Raw genomic sequence first — 21,134 nt, forward strand, 5'->3', positions numbered from 1 at the left:
TCAGCACCCACCATCTGGCCTGAGCTTGCGTAATCCTACCAACTGTCCTGGCTTGAGACAATTCACACCTCTTTAACCTGGGATTACCCCTCTCTCTGGAGCTGTAAAGACTTAATTACCTGCAAATGCTCACAAAGTATCATCCTGCATCTTTGGCTTGGTCTATATACATGTTTTTGGAACCTATCTCTTCATTCACCTGAGGAAGGGCAGTGCTCCGAAAGCTATTTGAAACAAACCTGTTGGACTTTAACCTGGTGTTGTAAGACTTTTTACTACAAAAATATATGCTGGCTCACTATGGTCAGGTGAACATTTTCAGTGTTAAGTCATCTAGTCCTTTACAGTAGATCCCAGTAATTTTCTGACTACAGGTGTTAGGTTAACTGGTCTATCGTTTCCTAAATAGTTGAGTGATGTACAATTTTCCAAACTAGGAAATAGATGCATTGTTACAGTTTGAGTCCTAACCCAAACGTTACACCTGGGTGCAGCCCTGCCAGCAACAGCAGAGGTGGAGGCAGCCTGCTGACTGCTATATACTGATGTTGGCGATGAACTTGGCAAACATTCTCTGGTGCCCCAAGACTTGGAGGCTTGATAGCATCTCCTGCTCAGTGGCAGAAGCACCCTCAAGTGGCCTGAGTAGCTGGAGTGCATGGGGTCACAGGCAGAAGGGAATCAGAGTGGCTGCATATCCTTGGAGCCTCCTGAGAAGCGACTTCCATGGAGTGTCCAGCCGGCACTCATCCTCCCTGTGGGTGCCGGAGAGCCCCGCCCTGACTCCTGCAGGAGATGGTGCACCTGGAGGGAGGTCAACGTGCTTCGTCTGCATGTTGCCCATATCTTGGTTGAGTCTATTAAGGTGTGTGGCCATGGAGGACAGAACCGAGTGCAAATCCAGCAGGAGCTGCTGGACCAAGATCTCCATAGTGGGTGTGCACTTCCTGTGGTGACCTCAAGGCACTCAGGTGTCTGAAAATGAAATGAAATGAAAATCGCTTATTGTCACGAGTAGGCTTCAATGAAGTTACTGTGAAAAGCCCCTAGTCGCCACATCGCCTGTTTGGGGAGGCTGGTACGGGAATTGAACCGTGCTGCTGGCCTGCCTTGGTCTGCTTTAAAAGCCAACGATTTAGCCCATGATATCAGACAGAATAGGGGCAGACTCCTCCATCATTCGCTCTATTCTGCTGAGCGACTAGCAAATCTCTGCCTGATGCTTCACTGACTGTCATTGCTTCTCCAGCATTGAGTTGGCGGCCACTTCCAGAAGTTCATCATCTGACTTGGACTAAGTGGATGGCTTGTCTCCAGCAGCTCTCCGAGTGCATGGGCTGTCCCTGCCTCCAACTGCGGCAGGGACGTGACCTTGAGGTGTCTCTCAGAAAGTGAGCTCAAGCCTAACCTGAAGCTGTGCCCCACCGAGGTGTGGCTCTGCGTTGGTTTAGGGCAAGTGTGGGCGCTGTGACAGTTCTACCAGAGCTTTCTCTTTGGACATGGTTTGAGGGCTCAGGCTGCTGCCTGGCTTCAGTGTGGGCCTCAAAATGCTGGTGCCTAGAAAATAGAGAACAGAGATTCAGTTGATGAGCTGTATTTTACTGCATCTGTAGAGATTAACCAGGCTGCACTATAAATCTATATAAAGTGGATGTGGGAGAGACTTCTCCAATTAAACAGAATTTCTAGCGCCTGGGTCTACAAAACTGACACAGGTCCGAGAGGAGATCAAATATATGCTGGAGCACCAGCTGATCTTACCCAGTAACAGCGGCTGGAGCTCCCCACTTGTGTTTGTACCTAAGCCGGATGGCTCCACAAGGCCAGCATTAATTAAAAGATTAAGGCAGTAACCAAAGCTAACTTCTATCCGATTCCCCACCTAGAAGATTGCATAGACAGAGTAAGTAATACAGCCTGCTTCACTGAGATAGACTTTTAAAGGGATACTGGCAAGTGCCTTTGATCACCAAAGCAAGGGAGATCTCGGTCTTTGTAACGTCAAATGATTATTCCAGTGTCGAGCTATGCCATTTGGATCCAGCTGCCTTCCAAAGGCTGATGAATCAGGTAGTGATGGGCTTACCCAACCGTGTAGTGTACCTAGATGACCAATATTGTACAGTGGCATCTGAGAATCCACCAAGAGCACCTGGAAATCCCCTTCCAAAGGTTACAGTTGTAATGATATGTATATTGTCAGTATAGTGAAGGGTTAATAATTGAAACTATGTGTAATTCAAACACTAGAGGGCGTTACTAATTCACTGTACATAAGACAGCCTCTCAACAAATTCTGGGAGAAGGATGAAGAGAACATGGAGAGAGCAGAGTGAAAGTTGAAAAGAGATATATATCACAATGTCAAGTCATAGTGTGGTTTAGTAGTTAGATACAATACTGAATACTGTAGTACAGATTCAATATCATTTGTTTATCTGTAACTCAAGTGTGCGAATTTCATTTTAGTTAGTAGTGTAATAATAAATTAGTTTTGATTCAATCTTCTTTGTCAACACTACATCTGACTATCCTGGAGGAAAAGGCAAAGAATACAACATATCACCAATAGTGGTAATATAACAATAGTCAGCTGACCTAGTAGTCTGGTTTAGCACACTGGGCTAAATAGCTGGCTTGTAATGCAGAACAAGGCAGCAGTGTGGGTTCAATTCCCGCACCAGCCTCCCCGAACAGGTGGTGACTAGGGGCTTTTCATAGTAACTTCATTGAAGCCTACTTGTGACATAAGCAATTTTATGTTCAATCTCACCAAGGCTCAGTCGGCATACGTAGAACACCTGGTGGGCCAAGTACACAAACTGCCCAGAGTTGTGAAGGTACAGCCAGTAGCGAATTTTCCTAACCCCCACAAGAAAATGAGAAATAATGAGATTCTGAGGGACCTGCATTTTGCATCATAGGTTTGTCCCTTACTTCAGTACTATAGCTGCCCTACCAACAGCCCTACTACAGAAAAAAGAAAAGGTAGTGTGGAGAGAGAAAGAGATGTCCAACAGCTTTTTAAAAGCTAAAATTCTTTTTAACAAACAAACGGCTGTTAGAAGCTCCAGGCTTTAATAAAGCATTTAAAATATCCATGGATACTATTAACCTTGGACAGGGGTTTTCCTAATCCAGGAGGATGAATCAAGAATAGGGAAATCGCCACCAGAAATGCTATTCCACCATAGAGTAAAGAAAATTTGGAATGATTACTAGCTCTCAAGATACATGTCTGAAATGGCTACACAGCGACTGTAGTCTTTGCAGAGCACAATCCCTTGACTTTTGTAGAAAGATTGAAAACCAAAAATGCAAGACTGGAATTTGTTCCTCCAACTATGTCACATAGAAAAACTATGCCATTTCGGATGCTTTGTCCATAGTCTAAAATCCACATAGGAATGACAGCCCAAACTTCAACAAAATAAATCCAAAGATTGAAAAGGAAGATATGAGATTGCATATTAATGTATATGTTTTTTTAAATTATTTATGCTTTTTTCCGATCTTGTAATGGAAGAGGATTCATCTCATACAGAAATGTAACAAGAATGTTCTATTTTAAAATAAAAATGTATTATTTCCAACTGTTTTTCTGGCTGAATTTTTAAAAAAATCAATACACTATCACTCTATTAAGACAGTGGAGGACTACCAGTCAGCTACAATATATAAACTTTCATTTAACCCAAGATAGATGAAAAGGAACAGGCACTCAAACCTTCTGTGAAGCCTGAAAGACAGCGTTTACACTATCCTGAAGTAACAACACGTTAAGGAATTTGGAGTGGACAGGCAGGTTGAGGATGGGTAAAGGGTGGAGGGGGTGTGATTTGCACAGGCAGAAGAGGGGTTGGTGTATTTTTTCATGGTTGGAGGGAAGGGTAATCACCATAGTTTTGAAAGGTACTTGAGCAGGGAGAATCATTCACAATGTCAGCCAGCAGGAAGGAAGTCAAATGTTCAGTGGTTTAGTGAGAATGCAGTCACGGGAGGAAGAGGTGTGTCTCATGGACAAAGATGAACCTGGGGAGGTCATGAGGAAACCGGTTAGGGTCGGGGTGTGATGACATGGAGGTAATTTAGCTTGATGGGTGAGCAGTTTAACCTGTGATACATTATCTGTTTCCTCCGTCCAGCACACCATCTGTTTCCTCCGTCCAGCACACCAATGTGTTCCCCAAGCATGTAAACATACGCTGTGTACACATGAAATCAGCTGCTCCCAACATCTTAAGAACATAAGAACTAGGAGTAGGCCATCTGGCCCCTTGAGCCTGCTCCACCATTCAATGAGATCATGGCTGATCTTTTGTGGACTCAGCTCCATTTTCCGGCCCGAACACCATAACCCTTAATCCCTTATTCTTTATTCTTCAAAAAACTATATCTTTATCTTAAAAACATTTCATGAAGGAGCCTCTACTGCTTCACTGGGCAAGGAATTCCATAAATTCACAACCCTTTGGGTGAAGAAGTTCATCTTAGTTGGCAAATGCATACTAGAAATATATGTGGACCGTGATAACAAATCACCTGTTATCTCAGAACGTTGATAACAACTTTGACGGCTTCATTAACTTTTGAGAGGAGCTTGTTAATAAACTTATTCCTTTTTCCCAAGGTTTCACCCTATCCTTTTATATGAATTTAACCCTTTCTGAAGCTCAAATTATTTTATAGGAACATGCTCATATAAATTATCTTCTTCCAAGATCTTTCGGACAGAATAGTCAACAGTTCCAATACACAACAGCTACATCTTGGGTTAGTTGCATCATGTCAAAATATTAACAGTAGCTAAAGGAAAAGGTTATGCACAATAAGAAAGACTTGCATTTATATAGCATTTTTACATGATTGCAGGACTTCCAAAGCCTTTGCCAACCAATAAAGTGCTTTGAAGGGAAATAATGCTGGAAGAGGATCAATTATTATACTGCATGAAGCAAATCACATCAGTATTGGCGGTTCAGAATTCTTGACACAAGATTGACATCCAATTAATGATATAGCAGAATGGGTTTGACAGCAATAATTATAAATTATGCTGTAAGAATATAATAAAAGCCATGATCAATGCTTTATTTATGTATTATAATTACTTAAGCAGCTAATGTGTATAATATCACCCTGAGGTGATTTCTTTTTCCCTGAATATTATTTTGGTATTGGTTATAACAATCAAGGTCACAGTAATCAGGACAATTAGATTCCAGGTAACCTCCTCTGAATATGAGTTCCCCCAGTAATGAGGAGGCGTGGTTTCCCCCTTAACTTGGGGAATCAGACGTCTATTATAAAAACCACGAGGTGGGAGCAGGACAGGGAGAGAGAGACCCTTCAGGGAGTGGAGAGTATAATATAGTAAATAAAAATAATCTTATGTTTTCTACTACCTGCACTGGCATCGGCTGATAAAGTGATAGCCACACTCCATTTCATGGACTCTTGTCAATTATGGCCTCCCGCATCCACGGTTGGACTCAAACGGACCCTCAGTTGTCCCAGGTGTGACACATAATCCAATATGGGGCCCAACACCATGCCTTGCCAGGGAACGTGATGGCGTTCATCAGTAAAGTTCCTAAGTTGAGCACGGGGACGGTGTCATATTGTGGGGAACGTGTGTATGGTGGTTCCCGAACGCGTAAGAGCACAAGACCGCCACAATAGACATCCAGGAGTGTCAAAAATTAAGATGTGGTCTGCAGCTGCATAAGGTGGCCAGCAATTGACGTGGATACTGAGAAGGTGGCCCAACATTGTGCTCCATGCCAGGAGAACTCCACCCATGAGAATGGCTGGGCTGTCCTTGGTTCCGTCTCCACATCGATTTTGCGGGATCATTCCAGGGGGTGATGTTCTTCATCGCCGTAGATGCGCACTCCAAATGGATGTAAGTCTACAACATAGAGCACCACCATGGCTCGAGCCACCATCGACAGATTGCGGCAGTCGTCAGCGTGCACGGGATACCGGAGGTGCTGGTCTCGGATAATGGGACAGCATTTACAAGTGCGGAGTTTGGGACATTCATGACCGACAACGGGATGCGATATGTATTTACCACCACGTACCACCCAGCGGCGAATGGATTGGCGGAATGCGCCGTCTCGACTTTAAAAATAGAAAGAAGAAGTAGACCTTGGGAACTTTGGAGACATGGCTGGCACGATTCCTTCCTCTGAATATGAGCTCCCCCATTAATGAGGGGATAGGGTTTGTCATAATATACACACAGGTATATGATGGTGCACAGACAGGCAGTGATTGACACCAGAACACAGCAGCCAATCACCAGACAGGACACAAAGCCAGAGGGCACTAGTTTTCCCGCTCTCTTGGGATCCAGCCTCTGAGACAGTCAGAGCCCGTGAGCAGCAACTAGAACATACACCATGTGGTAGTAAGATAGACTGGTCAGGTTAGCCTCAGGTCTCAAAGTCAAGTCAGCATAGGTGTCAACCCACAGTTAAAGTATGTACAATAGTTAAGAGTTAAATAAAATCGAGTTGCATTTCTTCAAGTGTTGGAAGCCTGTCTCTCTCACTGCCGCAGTGAACGCAGTCCTCGCAGACCCGGCATACCCAACACATCATGGTACCAGTGAGTCATGCTCGAGTTTGACGGACCTACCTTGAGATAGTCTGCCTTTGACCAGCGATCAGCCATCCGGTAACATGGACAGCGCCCGCCCTCCCCCGCAGCTCCGCATCGCCGGCAACCTCGGTGCTAACTGGAAGATTCTCAGCAGAAGTTCCAGCTGTATCCTGAAGCCACCGACCTCGAAACCGCATCGGATGCCAGGAAGATCACTCTCTTCCTCTCTACAGCTGGGGACCACGCTATCCACATTTTCAACTCCCTCACCTTTGAAGGCGAGGACAAGACAAAGTTTAAAACAGTCCTGCTGAAGTTCGACAGCCACTGTGACATCGAAGTCAACGAGAGCTTTGAACACTATGTGTTCCAGCAGAGGCTTCAGGGAAATTTCAGTCCTTCTTAACCCATCTCCGTATCCTCGCACAGTCCTGCAATTACGGCTCCACTTCCGACTCCATGATCCACGACCTGATAGTTTTCGGGGTCCACTCCGATCCCCTTCGCCAACAGCTCCTTAAAGTTAAGCAGCTCACCCTTACCATCACCATCGAAACCTGCGTCGTCCATGAGCACGCCAAAAACCAGTACTCCCATATCAAGGCAGCAGAGATGGCGTGGCAAGGCCCCCACGATGCGGAGCGGGTGCAGGCCATAAAACAGCCCCAGGGCCTGAGTCTGGATGAGGACGGCCATTTCGCGCACTTTTCCCGGCCTCCTGCGCATGCGCGCCACGACCAAGGGGACGGCGAGGCCGATGACCGAACTGCGCAGGGGCGCACGTCGTTCGACCGCACCACGCATGCATGGTGGCGCCCGGAGCGTCTTGACGTCGGCGCCATGACATGCAACAACTGTGGCTCCGCCCAGTTAAAGCGGCAATGTCCCGCAAAATCTCGCGCTGTCTCCAGTGTGGCAAGCTTGACCACTACGCAGCCCTGTGCAGATCTGCTCAACTGCCCAATACACAGCGATCCCAGTCGCAGTGCAGGAACGTCCGGTCAGTAAAGCAACCTGTTGCAGACTCCGACATGGTTCCAGGTTCCGACACTGAGGGCCTCACATCCCCATTCCTGGTGGGCATCATCACCAAGCATACAATGTTTTCAGTGAAGAAGGTGAAACAACTCCCAGTGATGAGCATTGATCTGGACGACGAGTGGTGTGCCACCCTTACGGTCAACAAGGCTCGCATACGCTTCAGGCTGGACACCGGCGCTTCAGCGAACCTCATTTCAAAGTCTGACCTTGACACCATCCGCGTCAAGCCAAGCATTCTTCCACCGGCCTGCCAGCACCTCGACTACAATGGCAATGCCATTGCTGCCAGTGGCTCATGCCAGCTTGCGGTATCCCATCGTTCTTCAAAAGCAACCCTGCGTTTTGAAATTGTAGGAACCAACAGAGCTTCCCTGCTCGGGCCTGCAAAATCCTGAATCTTGTGCAGCGGGTTCACACCATTTCGTCCACAGAGGCAACGGCCTCGCCAGATGTCAACTTCCAAGCCCAATTAGATGACATCATAGCACAATACCACAGCATCTTCGAAGGTATGGGTACACTACCTTACCGATACAAGATATCGCTGAAGCCGAATGCCACACCGGTGGTTCATGCACCGCGTCGCGTGCTGGCACCCCTTAAGGACCGCCTCAAGCAGCAGCTGCAAGACCTCCAGGACCAGGGTGTCATTTCTAAGGTCACTGAACCCACGGACTGGGTTAGCTCCATGGTCTGTGTCAAAGGTCAGGAGAACTTCGCATTTGTATCGACCCCAAAGATTTAAACTGTAACATCATGAGGGAACACGACCCTATACCTAAGCGAGAAGAGCCCACCAGCAAAATGGCTCACGCCAAGTTTTTCATGAAGCTGGATGCCTCCAAGGGGCTTTGGCAAATACAGCTGGACACGTCCAGTCGAAAGTTATGTACATTTAACACCCCGTTCAGTCGCTACTGTTAGAACCGGATGTCCTTTGGCATCATCTCCGCCTCGGAGGTGTTCCACCGCATAATGGAGCAAATGATGGAGGGCATCGAGGGGGTGCGAGTGTACGTCAATGATATTATTATCTGGTCCACCACTCCTCAGGAGCACATCGATCGCCTCAAGCGAGTGTTCCACAGGATCCACGAGCATAGCCTCCGAATCAATAGAGCCAAATGCTTGTTCGGTCAACCAGAATTTGTTGCCTGCCACAGAGACTAAATTTATAGACTGAATGTTGCATTGCCTTGTGATCCGTTTACACATCTGTACATATTGTTTCTTCCTAATTTGTTATCCGCCCTCTATCTGCACTAGACACTTTCCCATGTAAATACGTTAACATACTTTGTATATAGTCAGGCTCCTGTATACACACACACTATTTATTGAAATACACACATTTTTAAAAATAAGTTTTTAAACAAGGGGGGGGGGTGGGGGAGATGTCATAATATACACACAGGTATATGATGGTGCACAGACAGGCAGTGATTGACACACAGGATGACCAGTGAACACACAGAACACAGCAGCCAATCACCAGGCAGGACACGACCACTATAAAGCCAGAGGGCACTAGTTTTCCCACTCTCTTGGGATCCAGCCTCTGAGACAGTCAGAGCCCGTGAACAGCAACTAGAACATACACCATGTGGTAGTAAGATAGACTGGTCAGGTTAGCCTCAGGTCTCCAGTCAAGTCAGCATAGTGTCAACCCACAGTTAAAGTATGTATGATAGTTAAGAGTTAGATAAAATTGAGTTGCATTTCTTCAAGTGTTGGAAGCCTGTCTCTCTCACTACTGCAGTAAACGCAGTCCTCGCAGACCCGGCATACCCAACACATCAGGGTTTACCTCTTTAACTTGGGGAATAAGACCTCTCATATAAACTCTGACCTGGGAACAGATCATGGAGAGTGACCCTTCGGGGAATGGAAAGTGTATTATCGTAAATAAATATAATCTTAGTGTTGTATTTGCCTGGTCAATACGTGCTGCTTTAGCGGATTCAACAGTATTCCTCAAAAATTCAATCTGTGGAATAACATCAATACATTTACAAATCTCAGGGATTATGTGAGACGGTAAAAAAAACAGCTGCAAACAGAGCAATATCACACAATTTATAGTATTTAGAAACCATTGATTGGCTTGGACTCAACATTTATTGTTTAAGCAATCTCGAGTTTCAAAACCCTGTGCATTGTTTGGCCTTTCCTGTAAAGGTATTGTTGTTGGCGAAGAATTCCTCAGGGTAAGGCGTTTTGATATAATGGCTTTTTAATATTCTGTCCTCTATTGCCCAGGAGCAGAACAGAGCACCGGAAATAGCCACTGCCCAATGTACGGCTATTGATTAAAGCAGGTATGAACTTACAAACATGTGAATTTGATGGGCTGCAAAGGACAACCAGCTACCAGCTGGTCCATCCTATCTACTCCACACCTCACCTCATGATGCAGGGTGCATCAGGACTGTTTCGACAGGCAAAGCAGCAGAGAAATAGAAAAGACCAATATAGAAAATTCTCCTTCAAACCATTCAGGAGGGAATATTCTTGGGACGAGCTGAAACAAAGAATCAATTAACGTTTCTAAGATTAGGAAAGTAAAGAACCGGGGATTGTACATAAATACTCAAGGTGGATGAAGTACACTGTCCTTCAGCACGCGCTAAAATATCCGCGTGATTAGCTTTAGCCACTCTTGATGCATATGGTGCAGGAAGTCAAATAATGGGCTATCATGTGATGCCACTTTGCGAGGCAGAGGCTGATTAATTAGCAGGCGGCCTGATCCCAACACCTAATTAAGTTTTACGAGGAGCAAGAATGGGATAGCCCCACCTGCGCCTGCTCAATTAGATTTCATGGAGAACCAAACCCGATTGCATGATTTGCATTTTGAAATAAAAGAACAGTCGTTGTGTACTGTAAACTCAGCGTTGTAAAACAGTTGGATTTTTGCCCAATATTTTGTAGATTTTAATTACCACAATAAGCAATGTGTGAATTTCAAATGAGCGCGAACATTCCCACACGGGGATGAAAGAGTTTCTCGCCTCAGACCTTTCACCCCAACACCCCCACCCACCCGCTTGTGGAACATTCAAACAACGCAACCAGTGGAGAGAAAATCTTAAAATTGAAGGAACACGTGCGAGTCAAACTTCATTATTTACAATTCATTGTGCCTGACAAACCATTGACGTTTAAACTCCCTTACTGATTATAAATGATGGCTGCATATGGAACAAGAGTTTTTTTTTTTTGGGGGGGGGTGTACTATTAGAGATTATATTGTGATTACACTGTAAATAGCTCAGTGAGTTTAATCCGTGAGGAACAAAATCAAGCAGGTAAGGGGAAATAGCAAATAAAAAAAGAAAGTGCCGGAAAAACACAGCAGGTTTGTCAGCACCTGTGGAGAGAAATCGGGTTGACTCATACTCACACAGGCTCGAAACTTTGGCTCTATTTCTCTCTCCACCGAGGCTGGCAGACCAGCTGAGTTTTTCCATCTTCTATTTTTCGCTTCAGATTTCCAGCATCTGCAGCATTTTGCTGTTATTTTAGCGGATTTATAGCCTGTGTTGAGTTAGCCAATCATAGTTGGGTTACTGTTGCTGCGGTCTGGATTTTCATCCTGCAGGCGGGTAGTGGGAGTCTTGAGAATTCCTGGCTTGACCCTCCCCATCCCAAGTGAACACCCGCGAGAACGAGATTTTTATCGGGTGGGGGTGTGCGCGTTTGGGCTGCATTCAGGCTGAGTGACCAGAGAAAGAGAAGAGAGGAGGGGAGTTTGGAGGCAATCCCAGTTAAACAATAAACAGGCCCTCCACCTCTCAGCCAGCCCCCCCCCCCCCCCTTGCTCCATGCATTCCACCACATGCCCTCAACCCACCCCCTGTGGCCCGCCACACCCTCCTTGCCACTTCATGCCTCCCTCCCACCTGGCTTCTCATGTGCTCCATGTCAAGGTATATCCCCAAACAATACCTTTGTTCCCCAGTGCCCTCTATGACAAGGTATGCCCGCCCACCAAACAATTCCTATAGCTCCTATGCCAAGCTATGGCATTTCCATCTCCATTCACAAGCTAATGGATTTTTGGGCTCCCAGACAAACCTCGTTATGTATTCTTGGCTGAGATCCAAGACATCCTTTTGAGCATTAAGACACCTGAGCCCAAGAGAACACATTGCTTGATTGACAACTCTGTCTCTCTGATCACTTCTGTTAATTTCACAATGATTATTTATAAGGGCCCTCCGGTCCTAAACTCTCCCACAAGGGGAAAAAAACTCTCAGCACCTGCCCTGTCAAACCTCGTGAGAATCCCATATGTCTCAATAAGTTTGCCTCTCATTCTTCTAAACTCCAATGAGTGCTCAACCTCTCCTCATAAGAAAATCCTCCACAGCCAGAAACAACCTAGTGAACCTTCTCTGGTCTGCCTCCAATGTCAGTACCTTTCCAGGGATAAGGTGACCAAAATTGTGCACAGTATTCCAAGTGTGGTCTAACTAGTGCTTTGTATGGTTTTAGCAGGATTTCTCTGCTCCTTTATACGCCATTCCCTATGAAGGCCAATGCCTACTATTGATAGTCCCACTGATTTGCACCCCCTTGTAAGTGTTACTACGGCATTAATTGCCTGAGGCTTGATGCTGCAGGCAAGGAATCAATGCACGTCATTCACACCTTTACCACCAGGATGGTAATCTAGTGGAGCAGATAGATCACCCACACTTTGCAGAAGCTGCCCAAATTCACTTCATCGATATCTACAGATCAGGACCCAGTCTGTCAGATTTCTGACCAGGAGAAAATTAGCTACATTCTTTTTCAGAAGCCCTAATAGATAACGTTATGTCTTCAAACAAGTGAAAAGGATGATGTGGGGTTATTTAGTTATTACATGGGCAAATCAAGTTCCTGGGCTAACTAAATTTTGCTGTGACATAAAACTTGAGATGCAGCAAAAGCAGCACAACCTGCTTAAAAAGAAGACAGTGATTCTAAGAGTGAGCTGTGGAAGCATGCTGTGCAAAAATGTTTGCCTGTTGAAATTTTCTGGGCCATTTTTGAATATTTTCTTGGTGCTCACTGTCCAAAGGGTTATTCCTGTAAGTGAGCCCTTAGTTCTTACGAACCAGTGTGATTTATATGCACAATATCTGGTAATGTATTCTTGCCTGAGGTTGAACAGAAATCCTTGTTACTGTAATTAGCTTGCTGAAGTTACATGGGCCCTCTCATGTTCTTTTTGCCTTCAGCTAGCAGAAGAATGAACATTCTATCAGGCCATGTGATTTAGGCTATAAACTATAAAACAGATTTAGTAGCCAGAAGTGAAAAATCAATGCTGCAGATTTCACTCAAACAGGAGAGCCCTGGAATTCGGATGGATTTGTAGGCACCAATGTGGTGGATCAATTCTTGGGTGAAAGAAGAAAGAATGCAGCAGTTTGCACTCTATTTACGTTCTCGCTCAAAACTGAAGGATGGTGTAAGGTTGTGCCTGCCCTAGATAGAGTGCAACCACTCAAATGAGTTAGGATAGGATGAGATAATTAGCCTGCTAATTCATGATTTCCGTACTGAGAACTGCCCAATTAAGTTAGAGCATCTTGAAATGTGGTTTAAATTGGAACAGCGACTAAGGAAAACTGATGTTGCAAACTTGTTTCATTGTGCTGTTCGCTACATACTCATATCTTTGGGTTAGTCATCTGCTCTTTTTGAAACCCTGAAGTGTATCTCGAGACTTTTGTTCTTGTTTGGAAAAGTTCCATAAAATATACTACTGGTCTGCAGTGAGTTTCACATGGGCATTCTCCTTTTTATGATAAATATGTTGATATATATTGTAGAATCACTACAGTGCAGAAGGAGGCCATTCAGCCCATCGAGTCTGCACCGATCCTCTGTAAGAGCTCCCATGCCCCCACCCCTATCCCCATAACCCAGTGACCCCACCTAACCTTTTTGGACACTAGGGGAACTAGGCCAATCCACCTAACCTGCGCATCTTTGAACTGTGGGAGAAAACCGGAGCACCCGGAGGAAACCCACGCAGGGGAGAAAGTGAAAACTCCACACAGACAGTGACTTAATGCTGGAATTGAACCTGGGACCCTGGCGCTAACCACTGTGCCACCATGCCGCCCTTAGTATATAAAATATATAATGTGGAGGGAGTATATAAAATATATAATGTGGAGGGGAAAAAGAAGGGAGAGCAGCAAGAAAGCTGGGACCCTGATATCACAAATCAGGAAACATTCTTCAGCATGCATGGATGCAGAAAATTTCATTTGAATATACCCCTGGGAGTTATGCATAATAATGTTGCAGTTGATCTGAGAAGCGCTGGAAGTGCTTTGAACCATCCTACAGGGAGATCTGCAAATGTCTTCAAGAAGCAGGACTGCACTTAACTGTTTCTCAGATAGTCACAATCCGACTTAATTTCCTGGACACCAGATCATTCCAAGGGGGAGCAGTCAGCTTCTTTCAGGACCATTAATTTATTGTCCATTCTTCCGCAAGGCGAATATTTAATGCCCAGTTTGTCAGGGCAGTCCACTTTATTAGACTTGTGGAGTGTATCATTAATATTTAACAGATTGCAGAGCTTCGTGAGTGCTTGAAGCTATAGATTGTGCTCATGTGGCTATACAAGTCGTGACAGTCAACCCAAACAATTATGTGAACAGAAAGAGATCGTAGTCCCTTAATGTCCAATTAATGTGTGACTACAGGCACAGCTTTATGCAAGTCACTGACAAGAATACAGAGAGCTGCCACAATGCCTTCCGACCCGACATCAACAGAAGAACTGCCCATGAAGTGGAGAAATAACCATGAAGCTCATATCCACACTCAATATAAAAATTGAAACAGCCATTGTAAAGCTAAAGCAAAGATTCAAATGGTAAGTTATATCCGAAAACTCCATCGTCTTTAGCAGGGGATTTGAAGGGTAAAAATTGAATATGAGAAAATACTAGCAGACAATGGAAAGGCAATTGCGAGGTTTTTTTATAAGCACAGAAAAGAGATTGTGAGAAAGGGGAGGCTCACTCAGCAACGAAACAGAGTGTCAAATTGTCGAGAACGAAGACATCGTGGAGATGTGAAATAATTATTTGACATCTGGGGGCGCGATTCTCCGACCCCCCCACCGGGTCGGAGAATTGCCGGGGGCCGGCGTGAATCCCGCCCCCGCCGTGTCCCAAATTCTCCGCCACCTGAGATTCGGCGGGGGCGGGAATCGCGGCGGTCGGCGGAAATCGCGCCAGTCGGTGGGCCCACCCCCGGCGATTCTCCGGTCCGCGATGAACCGAAGTCCCGCCTCTGTCAACCCACGCCAGCCGGCGTGGATTGAACCACCTTTCAAACGGCGGGACAAGGCGGCGCGGGCGGGCTCCGGGGTGTCCTGGGGGGGGGGGGGGGCGCTGGGCGATCTGGCCCCGGGGGGTGCTCCCACGATGGCCTGGCCCGCGATCGGGGCCCACCGATCCGTGGGCGGGCCTGTGCCGTGGGGGCACTCTTTTCCTTCTGCCTACGCCATGGTCTTCACTATGGCAGGGATGGAAGAGACCCCCTCCACTGCGCATGCGCGGGGATGCCGTGAGCGGCCGCTGACGCTCCCGCGCATGCGTCGCCCGGCGAAGTCCTTTCCGCGCCAGCCGGCGGGGCGGAAATCAGTCCGGCTCAGGCCTAGCCCCTCAAGGTGAGGGCTCGGCCCCTCAAGATGCGGAGAATTACGCACCTTTGGGGCGGCGCGATGCCGGACTGGTTCGCGCCGTTTTTGGCGCCGATCGGCGGACATCGCGCCGATTGTGGAGAATCCCGCCCCTGCTTTTTTAAAAATGCCAACAGAGGTGAGAATGAACATGAACTAGAAGCAGGATATCAACCAGCTTTTAAATGCAATTGTAGATAACAAATGGAATTTGAAAATATTCGCAGAACTCGCTGTGAATTTGTCACAAGTCCCTGATTTGAAAGCATATTTTTGGGTGGAATGTCGCGGTCACCCTTGACAAGCGGGAGCGGAGAATCTGGCGGCAGGCAAAAAAGTCAGAAAAGCACTGGCGTAAAAAAACGTTTTCAGTTCTCCCGATGGTGGATTCATGTTGGGTTGGTTACCCTGCTGACTAGTGGGTACCATTTGGATTCATTAACATTTCATGAATGCTCATTAAAACAGCTGCTCACTGGAATCTCTCACTGTTCAATCCAGCTGGGACAGGTCTGTCTGAAACACGTTTAAAAATGAGTGGCATGCACAAGTCAGACCTCGGGACACTTGTGGATGCAACATACAAAGCCTATCTGTCATAGCGCTGCGCCAGTCTTGTTGCAATGAATGCCACACTGCTGGAGCTGAAGGGTTGGTCTGCTTCTGCTCTTTGTCTGTGTTGTCCACAAGGACACCACTGTGCTGTGGGGAACACATCCCTGCCGACTCCAAACACCACACAGACATTTCACTTGAATGACCATTAGTTTTCTGCAAGTGGGACATTCACCCCTCACACAGTCTTAGAGAGCTGTTGACTAATCTAATTGAGCGCTCTCCAGCACAGACAGGAGCTTTAGTGGACTGATGAAAAATTTCAGGAAGATGCCTGAGCACAAGTCCTGGGAACAGAGGACAAAGTAAGTTTAAGGGGAGGGGGAAGAGGGTAGTGAAGGCCTTGGGGGGAGGGGTGCAAAGGTGTGGTAAGGGTGTCAGGAGAAAGGTTGGTAATGGGGCAGCCAAGTCCAGCAGTGAGCGCACTTTAAGGGGTGGGGGGATGGCATCTGCAGTCAGAGCGGGGCTTCTGATGGAGGCCGCCAGACTTTTCTGCCTGAAATCTAGGCCTGGTCATTTGCAGGCTTATCTCATGCCAAGTAAACTCTCCAACTAGCCTGAGCATTGAGGCTGGGTAGGAAATGGCCCTCAATTGGGGCAACGGTAGGGCTTCCCGTTCCTTCAATTTCACATTACCCCAGCCTAAAATCGTGCCAGATTGTAACAATATGACCTCTGTGCATGCCAATCATAGAATCCCAGGGACTGTATCAGCCCCTGAAAGAGTACCCTGCCTAGGGTCAGGCCCCCATCCTATCCCTGTAACCCAGTAACAACATCTAACCTTATGGACACTAAGGGGCAATTTAGTATGGCCAAATCCACCTAACCTGCACATTTTTGGACTGTGGGAGGAAACCTGAGCACCTGGAGGAAACCCACGCAGACACGGGGAGAAAGTGAAAACTCCACAAGGCCGGAATTGAACCCGGGTCACTGGCACTGAGGCAGCATTGCTGACCACTGTGCCACCATGCCTATATGTGTCTGTATTATGTATACTATTGCATAAATAAAATTAAGAATTAAATGTGAACAAAATATTGCTTAAGCTCAAAAGTTAAGAGTGCTTGTGCAAATGTGCTTTAAGAGCATATGATGTCAATTGATACCAGATGGGAATTATGGAGGGATATACTAGCATTGGCGATGGTTCAGAAAGGATTCATTCAGTTGATTCCTTGGATGAACAGATAGTCTTATGAGAAAATGTTGAGCAGGTTGTGCTTGTTGTGTTGTTATAATGTTATAAAATCACTAATCACACATCAGGTAAACAATTGGGTTATTTTATTAATTCCAAGCACATGAGAACATTTGTACATGGGTGGAAAGCTTGAAACATCAGCAGCAAAGCTGTGTGTGCTCAGCTCAAACACAATTGAAACTAAAACTATTTTGCGCGACACACTTCCCTTCTAGTGATGTCATGCTGCTAACCCATATTACAACATCCTCCTTTCTTTTTAAAAATACTAGCCCAATTTCAAAAAAGTCTAATTATCTACAACTATTAATTGTTCATGTTTAGTTACCATTACATATGTGTACAGAACTTATGAATATGTGAGATCTAAACTGGAGTGGTAATCTTTTGGTACACCCAGATCTTGTAATGATAACCTTGCCTGGAAATTTATTTAATTGCTCACAGTGATCTGCAGGGTTGTCATTCTTGGGTATTGTTCCTGGTTGCATTTGTGATCTTGTCTTCAAGGCTAAGAAATGCACTCTGGTTGTGGAGCTGGAATGGATCTGATTTGTTCTTGGTTATGCGTCAGTGTTGTGCTTTTGTATGTAATGATTTCATAGGACCTTGGTTTGAAACAAATCCTTGTCAACTCGGCTGATAACCTGTTGACTTCTGTGGGATCTTGGATGCAAACTTGTTGGCAATTTTGTACCTGTATTTTTAGCTTGCATGTTGGTCATTTCCTCTTGCAGTTTTAAACATTGCTTTCTAATTTCTGAGAGAATAGAAAGGGTAAGAGTACAGGTAGATTAGTGTGTACTGGGCTGCCAAACATGAGCTCTGCCAGGGATGGAATAGCTGCATTCAAAGGTGTCACTATCAGATGTGGCACTGAAATCTGTAGATTTTGCTTTGTCTGGCTACATTTGAGAATTAGGGATCTATGGTAATGATGGAAAGAAGTAGTGTGATTGATATTCCACTTCTCACGCATATCCTGAAATGGCTTACAAAAAATTTGAGATCATTATCCATAATGATCATCCCTGTTGACACATTAAATAAACTGAAAATACCACTCTAAGTGTGCTTGACTTATTTTTCAATTGCCAAATAATGCAATACTTGGTAAAGTAGTCAATTATAATGATGAACACAGTGCTATGGAAATAAAAGAGGTCAGAGGTGATTTTAGACTAAAGATGGGTAGAACTTCATATGGAATCACTGGTGATTTGTGCTGACTTGGCATAAGCTCTTGACATTCCTCGTGCTTTTTGACGACAACTCCAATGTCACTGATCAACCCTGCACAATAGACTCTCTCTCTTGAATCTTCTCATCCGAACTGTACCCATATTTGAGTGTTGAAGTTGTTGAAGAATGTCAGGTCACCTATTTCAGTCGGAGGACCTGGCTGCCTTTAATGGTGACCCCCCAGGAGATGGCAACCTTGCCCCCATATAGCCTAAATGGTCAGATGTGTCTATCCTCCGATGTGTTTGTAGGCATGCTGTATTGAATTAGGCCATCCTTCAATGATGGTTTTCCACAATTTCAGTAGTGTAGAATCTTTTGCCATTTCCTCTTGTAGCTGTTGGCACCTTGTTGCACGAAATATACCAGATCAATTGATGGACTTGCATTCTCCTGCTTTCCTAAAACTGCCGAATTTGTTGAAATGTTCTGAACATTCTGATGTTAGGTAACAGGAATAGTTTCTGAGGTTGATCTGCCATGTGAGGTCTGATGGATTCCATGGATTTTCAGTCGTGCGAGCTTTATGATCGCTGGATCTTTCGCACTTATACTCCATGGCTATGGATCCTGCACATAGAATCAATGAACCATTGTACACTGGAAGTTTTTGCAGTGGTGGGTTTTGACATGGATTCCATGTTTATGGATGCATGTCTTTTAGACTTTGCAGGGGCAGTATGTATTAAACTTGGACAATCATGAGCAGTTATCAACTTTCTTGAGGCAGATAATTTGAATCTTGACAAAAACCTTGGATGGTGTGATGGCATTTATGTTTTCCGTAAGATTGATGGTGTGAAACATGTGTTCACTGTCTTAGTCTCGCTTTGCACACAATCATCATTTTCTGGTGTTCCAACCACGTCATGTATATCTTTCTGATGGAATACTGGGTGATTATACCCATTGCTTTTAGCTACCAATTGTGTACAGTCTGGATCAGTGCATGGCTCTTTGTAGCCGCATCAGCCTTTGCTCTTACTGCCAAATGCCCTTACTGCCATTGGCCTTGCAAAACTGCTTGAAAACTGGGTAGTCCCTTGATGTATGCAGAAGACTACACTTTCCACATGTCTTGCTAGGTTTGGGAGTTCCTGTGAATGCATCAGAAATTGGGAATGTACTTAGGATATGTAAGCTTTTTCGACGGCGAGGATAACATCATACCGACATCCATCCTTAAGTAGCTTTGCAACGCTATACTTTTTGGACTTGTGTGTGTCACTGTTGCCACTTTTGTGCACTTTTCCATCGCTTTGCCCATTATACTCTAAACCTTCTATGGTCTGATTTTCATTACTTTTTTTTGCTTGACTCTCTTTCGCTCGCTATCAATCCAGCCCACATGCTAGTCATTTTTCTGTCCCAACTGAGCTAAGCTGGTACTAGTCCTCTTGATGTGCTGTCTCACTCTCTCTGATTGATAGGTTATGCATTGGAATTACACTACAAGGGATCCATCTGCTTACCAATCTGTAGTTGAGCACTATCCTGGCATTGTGTCTTCAAAGTTTTTCTGCACAGTCATTATGCTGTGGTTTCAACACTCTCCACCACTGGGACTCTGTTGCTGCCTGACCAGAACATTGAAGGTTGTCTCATGCTGTGTAGCATGGTCTGAGATTGTTCAGCTTGTCAACCTTCTACTTAATGTTGTTGCCAGACTATCTGACCACCACTGAGGCCCATGTTGTGCTGTTATAATGATAAAAGCCCCAATCATTCATAGGAGATTAGATAAACATGTTGTGAGGGCAGCACGGTGGCGGAGTGGTTCTCACTGGTGTCTCACGGCACCGAGGTCCCAGGTTCGATTCCGGCTCCGGGTCACTGTCCGTGTGGAGTTTGCACATTCTCCCTATGTTTGCGTGGGTTTCGTCCCCACAACCCAAATGATGTGCCGGGTAGTGAATTGGCCCTTAAATGGAAAAAATGAATAGGGTACTCTAAATTTTTTTAAATGGTAAACGTGTTGTGGGTTAATTTACTGAGACAAGGCATATTAAAACATTTATGCATAGGCAGAAAGTTGGAAAATATCATCAGTAGAGCTTTGTGTGTTTGATCTGCTCAAAGGCAACAATGAAACTAAGACTAGATCACATGACACACTTTCCTTCTAGTGATGTCTTGCTGTTATCATGTAAAGGCATATAATAACGGTGTCTGCACTCGTTGGCATTTAGCAGAATGAGAAGCAGTTTTTTGAAGTATGCAGGGCCGGATCTCCAAGGAGAAGCAATCACCATCTGGATAGCCATTCCACTCCTATTTACTTTCCTTGCGTTGGAGCTCCACATTTTTCTCCTGAGCTTCCAAATTGAACCTCCTCAGAAATATGGACCATGTAGTTCTCCTTCATCGTTCAGGAGCATTGTGAGAAACATAAGTAAAACTCCCGCCCCCACCCCACACACTTTTATGGCACTAATTGCAATATTTCAGTCAGTTTAAAAGTCCCAAGGCCACTGTGACAAGCTACGGAGAGTAGACAATCGTGTAAGGTAAGTGGATGAGAGAGATAGGATGACAAGGGGGTTGAGTTGTATCATCAGTGAGGTCGTTGTGGGGTAGAGAAGTAGTCAGTCGGTGGTCAGGGGGAGTGCGGTAGCTGAGAGTTAAGTGGGGAAAGTTGGGAGGCTGGAGGAGTGGTCAGGGGGCCAGGAATGAGGCTGGGTTGGATAGTAAGAGTGGGGTGGTGATTTTAGTCAA

At 45.4% G+C, this 21,134-nt stretch overlaps 1 long non-coding RNA gene across 1 annotated transcript in view; it reads left to right on the plus strand.

The window, feature by feature from the left end:
• Nucleotides 1-21,134, plus strand: part of LOC140393526 (uncharacterized) — a 101,248-nt gene that overhangs the window by 9,926 nt on the left and 70,188 nt on the right. The window contains exon 2 of the long non-coding RNA XR_011935647.1: nucleotides 14,370-14,542. This is a non-coding gene — a long non-coding RNA (uncharacterized lncRNA). The remainder of the gene's footprint in view (nucleotides 1-14,369; nucleotides 14,543-21,134) is intronic.

The sequence above is a fragment of the Scyliorhinus torazame genome, chromosome 17 (genome assembly GCF_047496885.1).
Source record: "Scyliorhinus torazame isolate Kashiwa2021f chromosome 17, sScyTor2.1, whole genome shotgun sequence".
Classification (NCBI taxonomy): Eukaryota; Metazoa; Chordata; class Chondrichthyes; order Carcharhiniformes; family Scyliorhinidae; genus Scyliorhinus; species Scyliorhinus torazame.